Genomic DNA, 10,163 nt, shown 5'->3' with positions numbered 1-10,163 from the left:
GGGAAACTCCACGGTAGGTGGGGATTTTGGAGTTCGTTTGCTACTAGTACTTCACCATCCAAGTCAAGTTTATTTGAAGCCAGGGCTTCGTCCAGCTGATGTCTCTCTGAGCTTGGAACTTAGAAAAGAGTGAAGGAAGGAGTTGTGAAATAGGCTGGGGAAATTGAAAAAACCTGATGTTCTTCAAACAGCATTCCACTCACTGGCCTGCCAAATCAACAGCTCCAAGCCACAGTGACTGTTTGGACACTTCTTACTCATTCCTGGCCCATGGAGTAAAATGACCAGAGAAGCAAGTAAAAAATAATAATGGGGGCCAGCCCTGTGGCATAGTGGTTAAGTACGGTGCACTCTACTTCACCGGCCAGGGTTCACAGGTTTGGATCCTGGGCGCACACCTACACCACTCATCAGCCATGCAGTGGTGGCAACCCACATTTAAAGTGGTGGAAGACTGGCCCAGGGCTAATCTTCTTCAGCAAAAGTAATAATAATAATAATAGTAATAATAATAATAATGGAGAAAATTGAAGAGTTTCAAATTAAGTGATTGTAGATTGTATGTTTAGATAAGAGCAGCCCTGAGGTGTTTATATCACCCATCTGGTTTGAGACATATTTAGTTCCATTCTTATCAGATATCTTTACCCTGCTTTCTGTTTTTCCATTGGTTTCAGAATTCCCTGCAGGGAGGAAAGGGGTTTCACATACCTCAAATTATTATTACCTTGCACAAGAGCCAGAAAAAACCAACTACCTATAGATACTAGGGTATGGCCTCTACAAAGTTAATCCTTCCTTAAATCAAACTGCACAGAGTCAGTTATCCTATTCTTTAGTCTTCATTCAACACCTTCATTGGCACCTACCAGGTGTCAGTCACTGGAATCCATAGCAAACAGACAAGCTTCTTACGAACATGAAGCTCACAGTCTAGTATGTAATGTAACAGACAAGAAAATGAACAACCAAAAATGTCAGATAAAAGTAAGCACTGGGCAGGTAATTAAAAGAGAGGGATATGTTGTGAGTGACTGTGTTCCTGCTTTGGATTGAGTGGAAGGAGGTGACATTTATCATGAGAAGTAAATGACAAGAAGGAACCAGCTTTGGAAGAACAGGGAGCAGAACATTGAGGGCAGAGGAAGTGCTTCCCAGTATAAAGTTAAGTAGTGAGAAGCGTAACTGTTGATTCCCCCGCAGCTCTGAACCGAGCCACCCTTCTTTCCTTGCAAGGAGCACCTCAAGCCCTAGTGTCTAAGTAATCAACAAGCCATCTCCCCTCCCCTAGACCATAAACACCAACTTTTGGATCAATGCCATCAAATCTGGAAATGTCCCAGCTATTTCCAGTTTAGTTCCCTCCCTAGTTGTTGCTACACTTCAAACAGGATCTGGGCAGTTCTATTTCATTCTCGTACAGTAATAACCCATATGGATCCTTCTTATAGATGGCTCCACGCTAAAATCACTGACTGGTAAGATCTCTCTCAGTAGATTAGGGAATCTTAAATGAAAGCACTGAAAAACAGTGACGTAAATTGCCCTAAACCAGGCTTTGAGGTCTTCCAGGGCCCTTTTTCACAGGAATTTGAAAACAGGCACATTCCATTTTGCCCTTTGTTAGGGAGCTATCAACAATAAACAGAGTTCAGCTTAGAATTTGCGCTGTAAAACAGCAAAACACGGAACAACCCAAGCTTTCCCACCCAGGGCGACACTCCCCTGGATTCTGTTGATACCCAGGGTTCAAGCAAGGCCATTTGGGAAGTTTGTGGAGGACTAAACTCTCAAAGTATTCGTTTCTTGAATTCCTTGTTATTTTGATTGCACTGGAGACTATCCCACAAGCCATTATCAGAATCTGCTCATCTTGAGTTCCTGTAAATATTACGTCTGCACAGAACTATGTGAACTATTTCATAGCTGGAATATGAACCAAGCTGTGAAAACTCATTAATAGGAATGACATAAGAAGAGCATTAAACCTTAAATGAGAGAAAATTTAGTCGCAAAGGAAAGCTGGCTAAAGGATTATGTATGTGTTGGGGAAAGAGTGTAGCCCTCAGAGACTGATTATTCAGCCCACGCTTGATTATTTAAATCCAGCAGCAAATGTATGCTGACACACACTTCTGGGGGCACTAGGGTGACTTTCATTACAGCAAGTAGAAGAAGCTGAGTTCAGCTCTCAGAGGTCATTCTTTCCATAGTTGATACTAATTGTTCCAGTCAATGGAGACCAAGGGAAGCTGAGGCAGTGACCGTCAACTGTCAGTGATTCCTGGGAAGGAGCAAACTATAGGCAGCTACTGTCATGCCTTCTGGAGCTGAGGGCCAAGTGCAATCCAGTTGCCAACTTCTGAGGCAGGGGCTGTCTCCCATCTTTGGCAGTCCCAGCCTCTGGAAGACTTGTAGAAAGGCATTGTAACATGGAAAGCAGGAATTAAATATGAATTACTAGTATTACACATCTCTGCCCCATCTCCCACTCTTCTCCTCAATGAAGCCGACTCTTATCCAGACCTCAAACTGGAAATGTCATATCCTCATGGAGGACTTCCCTCATAGAGGGTTCCCGTTGAATCAGGAACCCTCCAGAAGCCCTCAGTCCACCCTAGGCTTTGCATTTATAGCACTTAACACCATTTCGCATAATATATACTTACTTAGAAAGCAACTGGGCTGATATCTAAAAGATAAGTTCTGCAAGATGGGGGTCTTTGTTCTGCTCACTGATGGACCCCCCAAACCCCTAGAAAAGGGCTGGTATTAGTAGCTGTTACTGCTGGTTGAACTTGTTTGGTGTCTGTCTCTCTACTCCAGGAAGGCAGAAACCTTGCCTGTTTTACTCATCATTGACTCTCTAGCCCTAACATAGTAGCTGACCACATAACAGCTGCTCAAAAGATGCTTCTTGATGGAATGGAAATAACAATAGCTAATATTTACTGAGTTCTTCTTCAGGGATTATGCTGGGTGCTTTATAGATATTGTTTTGTTATTTAATATTCAAATTTTAATAATATAGGTATATATTATGCCATTTTGGTTGAATAGGGTCAGTAAATTTTTTTAAATAATTATAATTTATAATATAATTATATATTGAATCCACAATGGATAACTGAGCTAAATTTCTTCCCAGTCTAGTAGGTAGTGCCTTGGTGACCTGAATAAGTGAATTTATTTCCCTAAGTGTCTACTAGGGAGTGACTGATGAAAGAGAAACTCAGTTTTATGAGCCTTAATTATGCTTAACTTGCTTAGAATTAAATTATAGCCTCAGCTTCTATTTACATTGGGCTTTGGAGGGAAAAACATACAATATATTGTACATATGTAGTGCTGGTTGCATTGGGTTCATAGGCGACCACAGAACACTTAGAGTGTTTCTACCTCTGCCAGAGAAAACTGGAAGTAGGAAAAAAGTATGGGCCAAATCTTGCCCAAGATGCTGGTTAAACTGGTTCTGCCAGTGTCTCCTGCACCTGCCTGGGGCACCAGTGGAAAGGCAGGCTTGTCCCCTCCCCTGGGAACCATGCCAATCTCCACCATTCAGCCCCATCTGATCTGGCTGAACCAGGCGTGGGGCAGTCAATAATCCCACCTGCCCAGGTAAAACCAGAAGTGTTTGGGTGGGTGGGGCATGGTCCAAACAAGCATTAGACCAGGTGGAAACAAAGTGACCTGGCCCAGAGTGGAAGTAATTCCAAGGGAATTACTCAAAGTATTATATTCCCACCACCATATTATATTCTAATCCACCCTGGTGAGATTATGTTACTCTTCTTTACCAAAGAAACTGGTGACCCAAAGGTGCACAGTGCAAGAAGTGATCCGTGATCAGTTTGATTAGGAAAATTAAACAATCCTTCAGTTAGATTTTTATCTCTCCTTGATTTCTCTGTCTTCTCTTCACCACTGTCAACACCACCCCATGGAGACTGAAGAAGTTAGACTGTCAAGAGAAAATGAAAAAAATAAAGACAAACTAGGGAGTTTTCATAAAGCTACATCTATTCAATTTCAAGGGGCTGTCCTTTCGTCTTAAATTATGTCCTTTTGACTTTTTTAGTGTTAAAATGTCCTCTCATTTATGAAATGATTGTGATAAGAAGTGGTAATTGTTTGGTAAAATTAAAAGTTGGCAACCTATGTCAGTTTGCTAACTTTTAAAACATTTCGCTGGCCCGTAAAATCCAGCCGTGTGGGCACCCCTGGACTACTGCACGGAGAGTCCTGGGGGGCTTTGGGTGAGGTGGTGGGCAAGAGTCGCCCCCTGTCGTGTGAGTGGAGCTACAGGTCTGCTGGGGGCGTCCCGGGGGCCCTCTGTCAGCAACCAGCACAACCAGCACACTTGTAAGGACTGACTTTGAGGAACAGGAACAGTCTGCTCTAGGCTCCCAGCGTGCTGTTTCTCAGATCTATCTAAGAGTCCAGCGCTCCTGTACGGCGCCATCTCACCTGTGGAGGAGGAACAGGTCTGATAACCTAATTTATGGTAAACCCTAGGAACTTCCTGCTCAGCAAAGGATCTGTATTTTAAAACTAAGTCCTGAAGAGAGTAGCAAATGCTTACTCCAAAAGCATATGTTGCTAGTAATGGAATCTCAGGGACAGTGAGGGAGCACGCCTTGATGTAGGATGTATCAGATCACACAGGTGGGCATTCAACCAGCCTCTATCAATTACACGCCTCACGTCCACCTTGACACTGCTGCATGTGCAGCTCACCTCAACTTCTCAAACATTTTTAAACCTGAAAATGTCTTCTGTTCTATGTTGATTTTTTTTTTAGGAAGATTAGCCCTGAGCTAACATCTGCCACCAGTCCTCCTCTTTTTGCTGAGGAACCCTGGCCCTGAGCTAACATCCGTGCCCATCTTCCTCCACTTTATATGTGGGACGCCTGCCACAGCATGGCTTGCCAAGCGGTACCATGTCCGCACCTGGGATCCGAACCGGTGAACCCCGGGCCACCGAAGTGGAACGTGCAAACTTCACTGCTGCGCCGCCAGGCCAGCCCCTACTCTATGGTTCTGAAAGTCCTTTCACAAGCATTACCTACCTAGTGTGACCCTCATAACAGTCCTGAGAGGTAAACAGGGCAGGGAGCAATGTCTTTGGTTTTAAACCGAGGAAAGCCAGACTTGAGGAGTGTGAACAGGAGAGCTGAATTTGTCATGAGTGGGATGTCGGAAGAGTTTCGGTGCACCTGGGCCTTGGAAGGCCACATAGGTCACTGCTCCTCCTGGCCTGGGACAAGGCCTCTGTGCTGTGGAAACCTCCACTGTGGGTGGAGGCTCCACTCAGCACTAAGCTGGAGAGGTGTTGGGGGAAATTGTACCCGCTGATAACAATCAGCATTTATACACCACTTGGTATTTCCACAGTGCCAACTAGCAATCACTGTATCATTACAATCCTCTTAGGTCAAAGCAACCAAGTGGGATCAGTGAGTTCTCCAGACCCCATTTTATAGACAAGGAAATAGGCTAGGGAGATTAATCATATTGTAGTTTGAGGAAATCAGCAGCATAGCAGGACATCACGGTCCTGAGGTTGGTCAGCTAAATGGAGCGGCTTTGCCGAACCACAGGGCAGGAAGGGGTTCCTGTGCATATGAGTGTGCAAGCAAACATGTATGAAACAGTCTGTTGCCTTCAGTACCATCAAAACTCTAAGTTCATGGTATTTCCTCGATTAAAAACTCCCTGGGCTACACACTGTGGCCCACGACCATGTTTGCATCATAGTCAAAAGAATAACAACAAAACTAAGAAAGAAAGAACTAAGTCTGGGAAACAGAGAAGGACGTGGAAGCTTGAGGTTAAACTGATGCCCTTGGACAGAATCATAAAATCCAGTTCATGTGCTGGAGTCAAATCCAAGCTCTTAGAGATTCTGTTGTCGTCCATCTTCCTCCCCTCTTCCTCATCCACACGGAGAAAATGCCCTCAGTCACCTCTTCAAGCTTTTCAGGTCATCTTCAATGTACAATGCAAATATTGCCTCATTATTCCTCTTTCGGTGTAACCCAGATATATTGGCTCTCAGAGACCAAGACACTCTGTGTTCCTGGAAACGTAAAGAGAGATGATAGAATTAGAAAGGGATGTTTGATGGTCTAAAAATGATCTTCTATCAGACTTTCAAATATTCCCTGGCAGTGTCAGGCCAGGAAGGGAGACTTGCCCGGCACTTTAATATATTTACTGGGTAAACAGTAAGCACTTGCAGCCTCTGTGACTTAATCAGAATGAAGTTCATTACAATAAAGAGCTGTGCCCTTTAGTCCTATTTGCATTAAGCAGGGCTCCCAATTTCGTTTAATTTCACTCACATCTTCCGAGGAAATTGTAGGCTATGAGGGGGCCGACGGAGGACAGTCAGCAAGGATATTCACCAGAGCAGATAAAGGAGAAAGGAAGTAGTGGGCTCAGATTAGAGCAGAGCAAACAGATACCCTCCTTATCAACTCCAACCTACGAAAGTAATTTCACTTTCTTGTTTTTAACTTGAGGTTTGCATCAGTGTCTCTCGGTTTTGCAAACATATTATCGGGTCATCTAAACCTTTTATGAAACATTTCAGACTTGTATGTGCATGAGCTGCTGAAGATTTATTACTTTTGACACCATAACTGAAGATTTTAAGGCATTCTTTTCAGCACAACTTGACTGAAACCCCTGGGGCTAGATCACTATCTCTTGCCAGATGCTAACTTGGTTTCGCTGATGGGAGCCCAGGGTAAGGTTAAAACTGTTTCTGGAGACATTATTTATGCCTCAGAATGTTTAACTCCATCAGTACACGACTATTATAAATCAAGAAATCTGAGATTTTAAGACTAGAATTCTCCCCTACCCCACGCCCATCATCTCTGTCCTCAGTTTATTTCCCTTTCTTTTGGAGAAGGCAAATGGCCCCCTCGTTTTGAATTAAAATGGGCAGAGATGAAAGCATGAGATTCAGTGAGTCCGTGAATAGAAGAACCCGTGTCCTTTGGGATTCTTCGGTATCTGCTCAGACTACAAGAAATCTGGGCATCTCTGGTTGGGAACACGGATAAATGACGTCATTCGACAGAATTAGGACCAGACAGAAAAATGAAGCCAAATCCTGCAGAGGGTAGCACTGAATTCTGGCAGTAGGTATGAAAGGCCCCCACCTGCGCCTGAGAGAGAAAAGAGTGTAACTGTGAAGGCAACACAGTCTCTGGGATGAGGCCGAGAGGATGAGATTTCTGAGATGTGATGCGAGGAGCGGTCGGGGGTGTAACCGCAAATATTGGGCTGTGACAGACGCCGGGCCTGAGGGCCGTGTCTCCCACAATGGACTTGATCACAGTGGAACTATGTCATCTATTGGGCTGTAATCGGTAGGCACAAGCTGCACGTTGAGCACGTTTTCTCCTGGATCCCATCCTTGGCGACGGATCCAGACCTTAGCCTCCAGGATCTGTTTGAGAAATAAACAAGTGGGAGACAAACAACCAAAACAGCAACACAGTAGAGCGGGCGCGGGAGACCGAGCTCCGCCTTTGGAAACCTTGGGCCAATCAGAAGCCTGTTGCTGGGGCCGGTGTTTGGCCGCCTGACGTTCCCATGGAGACGGAGGAACGTTACACACTAAACACTGGGCGACGTTGACGTCTATGCATTATATCCATGGAGACGACAGAATAAACGTCATCCCCCTGCCTCCCCGCCCTCCTGAAGCGCCAGGGGCGGAGGGAGCGACGCAGGCGTCGCCGTCACGTGCTGCAGGCCCCGAGCGAGGCCGGGTGGGCGGGGCTTGTTGCTATGGCTGCAGCTGCGGCTGTTGATGTTTGGAGCTGGATTTAGAAAGTGCTGAGGCGGCAGTGGAGCCAGAACCCATTATGGAACGGCGGCTCCCGCCCCCGGGCCAGAGAGGGTTCCCCAGCCCCTGGAAAGCCAGGACACCCCCTAGGCTGTCCCAGCACGCCTCAGCCTCAGGTCCTGAGCCAAGATCTGTCTGTGCTGCCTGTGACTCCAAACTGAGGGCCAAACCCTCACCACTCCCTCCACCCTTAGCCGGCCATAATTGTCAGGGTGACCTCCCGAACCGCCGTCTCCTCCAGACAGCATCCCACAGGACAACCACTGCCCAAACTGCCTTGCCCATGGGACAGGAACAAGACCGGCATAGACAACTTTCCCCCTCCTGGAGTAAACTCCACAATCGAGGGGAATCGGAAAGGAGTTTGGATTTGTTTTTATACTTTAAAGGCAGGATAATGTTATACATTCATTCCTTAGAGCTTTGTTGAAGACTTGAGGGAGGGATGCCTAGTAACCCCAGTCAAGAACATTCCCTTCTCAAAGGAAGAGAAAATTTAGAAATCCCAGAAGACTGTGATTCTGAGAAATGGACAAGCATGAAAAACGTAGGTCAGTAGGAAGGAAGCTTTGGTCGCCACACTGCTTAACTTTGTCTTGTCGTACAAGCTAGCGGAGCATGAGGAATCTCAGTATGCCAGTCTCCTCCTTCACACAGCTCTGGAAACAGTCACAGGAAGATTGCGGCAACAAACTGTAAACAAAAGCAGATCCAGTAACAGAGTGGAGGGTCGGGATGACCATGTGAAGGCAACCACTGTGAACAGAACATCACATTTGAATGATAGGGCGCAGCTGAAGGGCCCAGGACTTTGAATTTTTTCCAAATATCATCAACTTCCAGCCTGGCTGAATTTAAATGGTCTCTTATTTTTGAGAGACAGCAGAGGAGGTATTATTTGCTGGAATTAAAAATAAGCCATTGGGATGAGTACACAGCATCTGTTTCCCATGGCAGAAGCATAAAGAAGGATTTCATTAAAATGAATGGCACCTCGGGTTGGTCTGGGATCCCTCCGTTCCTCCACCAACCCGTATCCAATCCCATTTTCCATCTTGGACAAGTCAGCACCTCAGGGTTGCCTCCCTGTGAGTCTCTGCTAGACCTCCCTGGGCTCCCATTCAGATGGTTTACCACCTGCCCACATAGCGTATCTGTTTCCTTTCAATATTCCCTTGCTCCATCCTCTGACCTACCTCTTACTCACTTCCCTGACACCCTTCTCCACACAGTTCTCCCTCAACTCCCTTCCCTGTCTGTTGCCACTCCCCAGGTTTCTACCCAACTGACCAGCACTCCCCAAACCCTTGCCCCATCCGCTCATCTCCACCGTAATGTTTTTCCTGTCTGGCCCTTACTTAATGGAAGAAGGCAGCCTTCTGTAAACGTAGGCCAAATACAGGAGGAAGTGCACCGTAAGTTGGACGAAGTCGTCATCTGCACTTAAAAAAAAATTCCGGATAATAAGATTTATGCCACATATCCAAGTATTATGCGGATTCTGCTTATTAAGGACTATGGGCAAGGCAGCAATGTACTAATTCTGACATTTTCAGGGAAGTAATGATAATTTCTACTTTTTTTCTGTCGACCGATGGTCAAGCTAGACCCCTTTGGGAGTGTAAGTTGCCCTCCCCCCACCCCCAATATTCCACTTAGAGCGTAAGGCAGATGGAAAAGACAGAAACCTCAAGTTCAGGTTAATGGGAAGGCCTGACTTGAGGCTGGATTAGATTGAATCAGTTTTGGCATGGGAATGAAGTGGTTTGTGTTTTGTTTCAGATGGGAAAGTAAAAGCATTGATATGATTTATCCCCAGGCGTATAAATAACCTATTTTGCCGTCTAGAAAAAGGTGGAGCAGCAGTCTTGCTTATCTTCCCCATTTTAAGCTCAGAGTAAAGTCAGAGTAAGACAGTTTTGTTTACAGTAAGATTCTATCTCTCTCTAGGTCTCTCTTCCAATTCTTCAGGCCAGTCAAGGACCTAGCAAGCCACTGCCAGAGAGTGTGGGGGAAGGGAAAACTGAAGGCAAGATTGATCTAGTCCTTTGATGTGCCAGAGCTATGCAGAGTGCTCTCTCACATGGTGTCTCCTTTTATCCTCCCATCATCCCTGAGTTAGGTCTTCTTATGCCCATTTTGGCAACCAAAGAAACTGAAACTCCAGCCAAGTAACTTCCCAAGGATGTAGGACAGAGCCAGGCTTCCAGCCCAGGTGTCCTTTTTCAGAGTTTTTGCTCTTCCTGCATCCCCACGATGGGGTGGAATGCACAGGAAACTTCCACTTGGATCAGTCA

At 45.6% G+C, this 10,163-nt stretch overlaps 1 long non-coding RNA gene across 1 annotated transcript; it reads right to left on the bottom strand.

Annotated features, from left to right (window-relative positions):
• Positions 1-5,822: 5,822 nt before the first annotated feature.
• Positions 5,823-8,505, bottom strand: LOC124230709 (uncharacterized). Its single transcript, XR_006886278.1, has 3 exons — positions 8,472-8,505; positions 7,175-7,464; positions 5,823-6,081 (listed from the first exon to the last, which is right to left on the bottom strand). It is a non-coding gene; the product is annotated as an uncharacterized LOC124230709 (long non-coding RNA).
• Between the last annotated feature and the right edge of the window lie 1,658 nt (positions 8,506-10,163).

Source organism: Equus quagga, chromosome 20 (assembly GCF_021613505.1).
Source record: "Equus quagga isolate Etosha38 chromosome 20, UCLA_HA_Equagga_1.0, whole genome shotgun sequence".
NCBI lineage: Eukaryota > Metazoa > Chordata > Mammalia > Perissodactyla > Equidae > Equus > Equus quagga.
The sequence above is the reverse complement of the archived record's forward strand: the minus strand, read 5'-3'. Positions and strand labels throughout refer to the sequence as shown.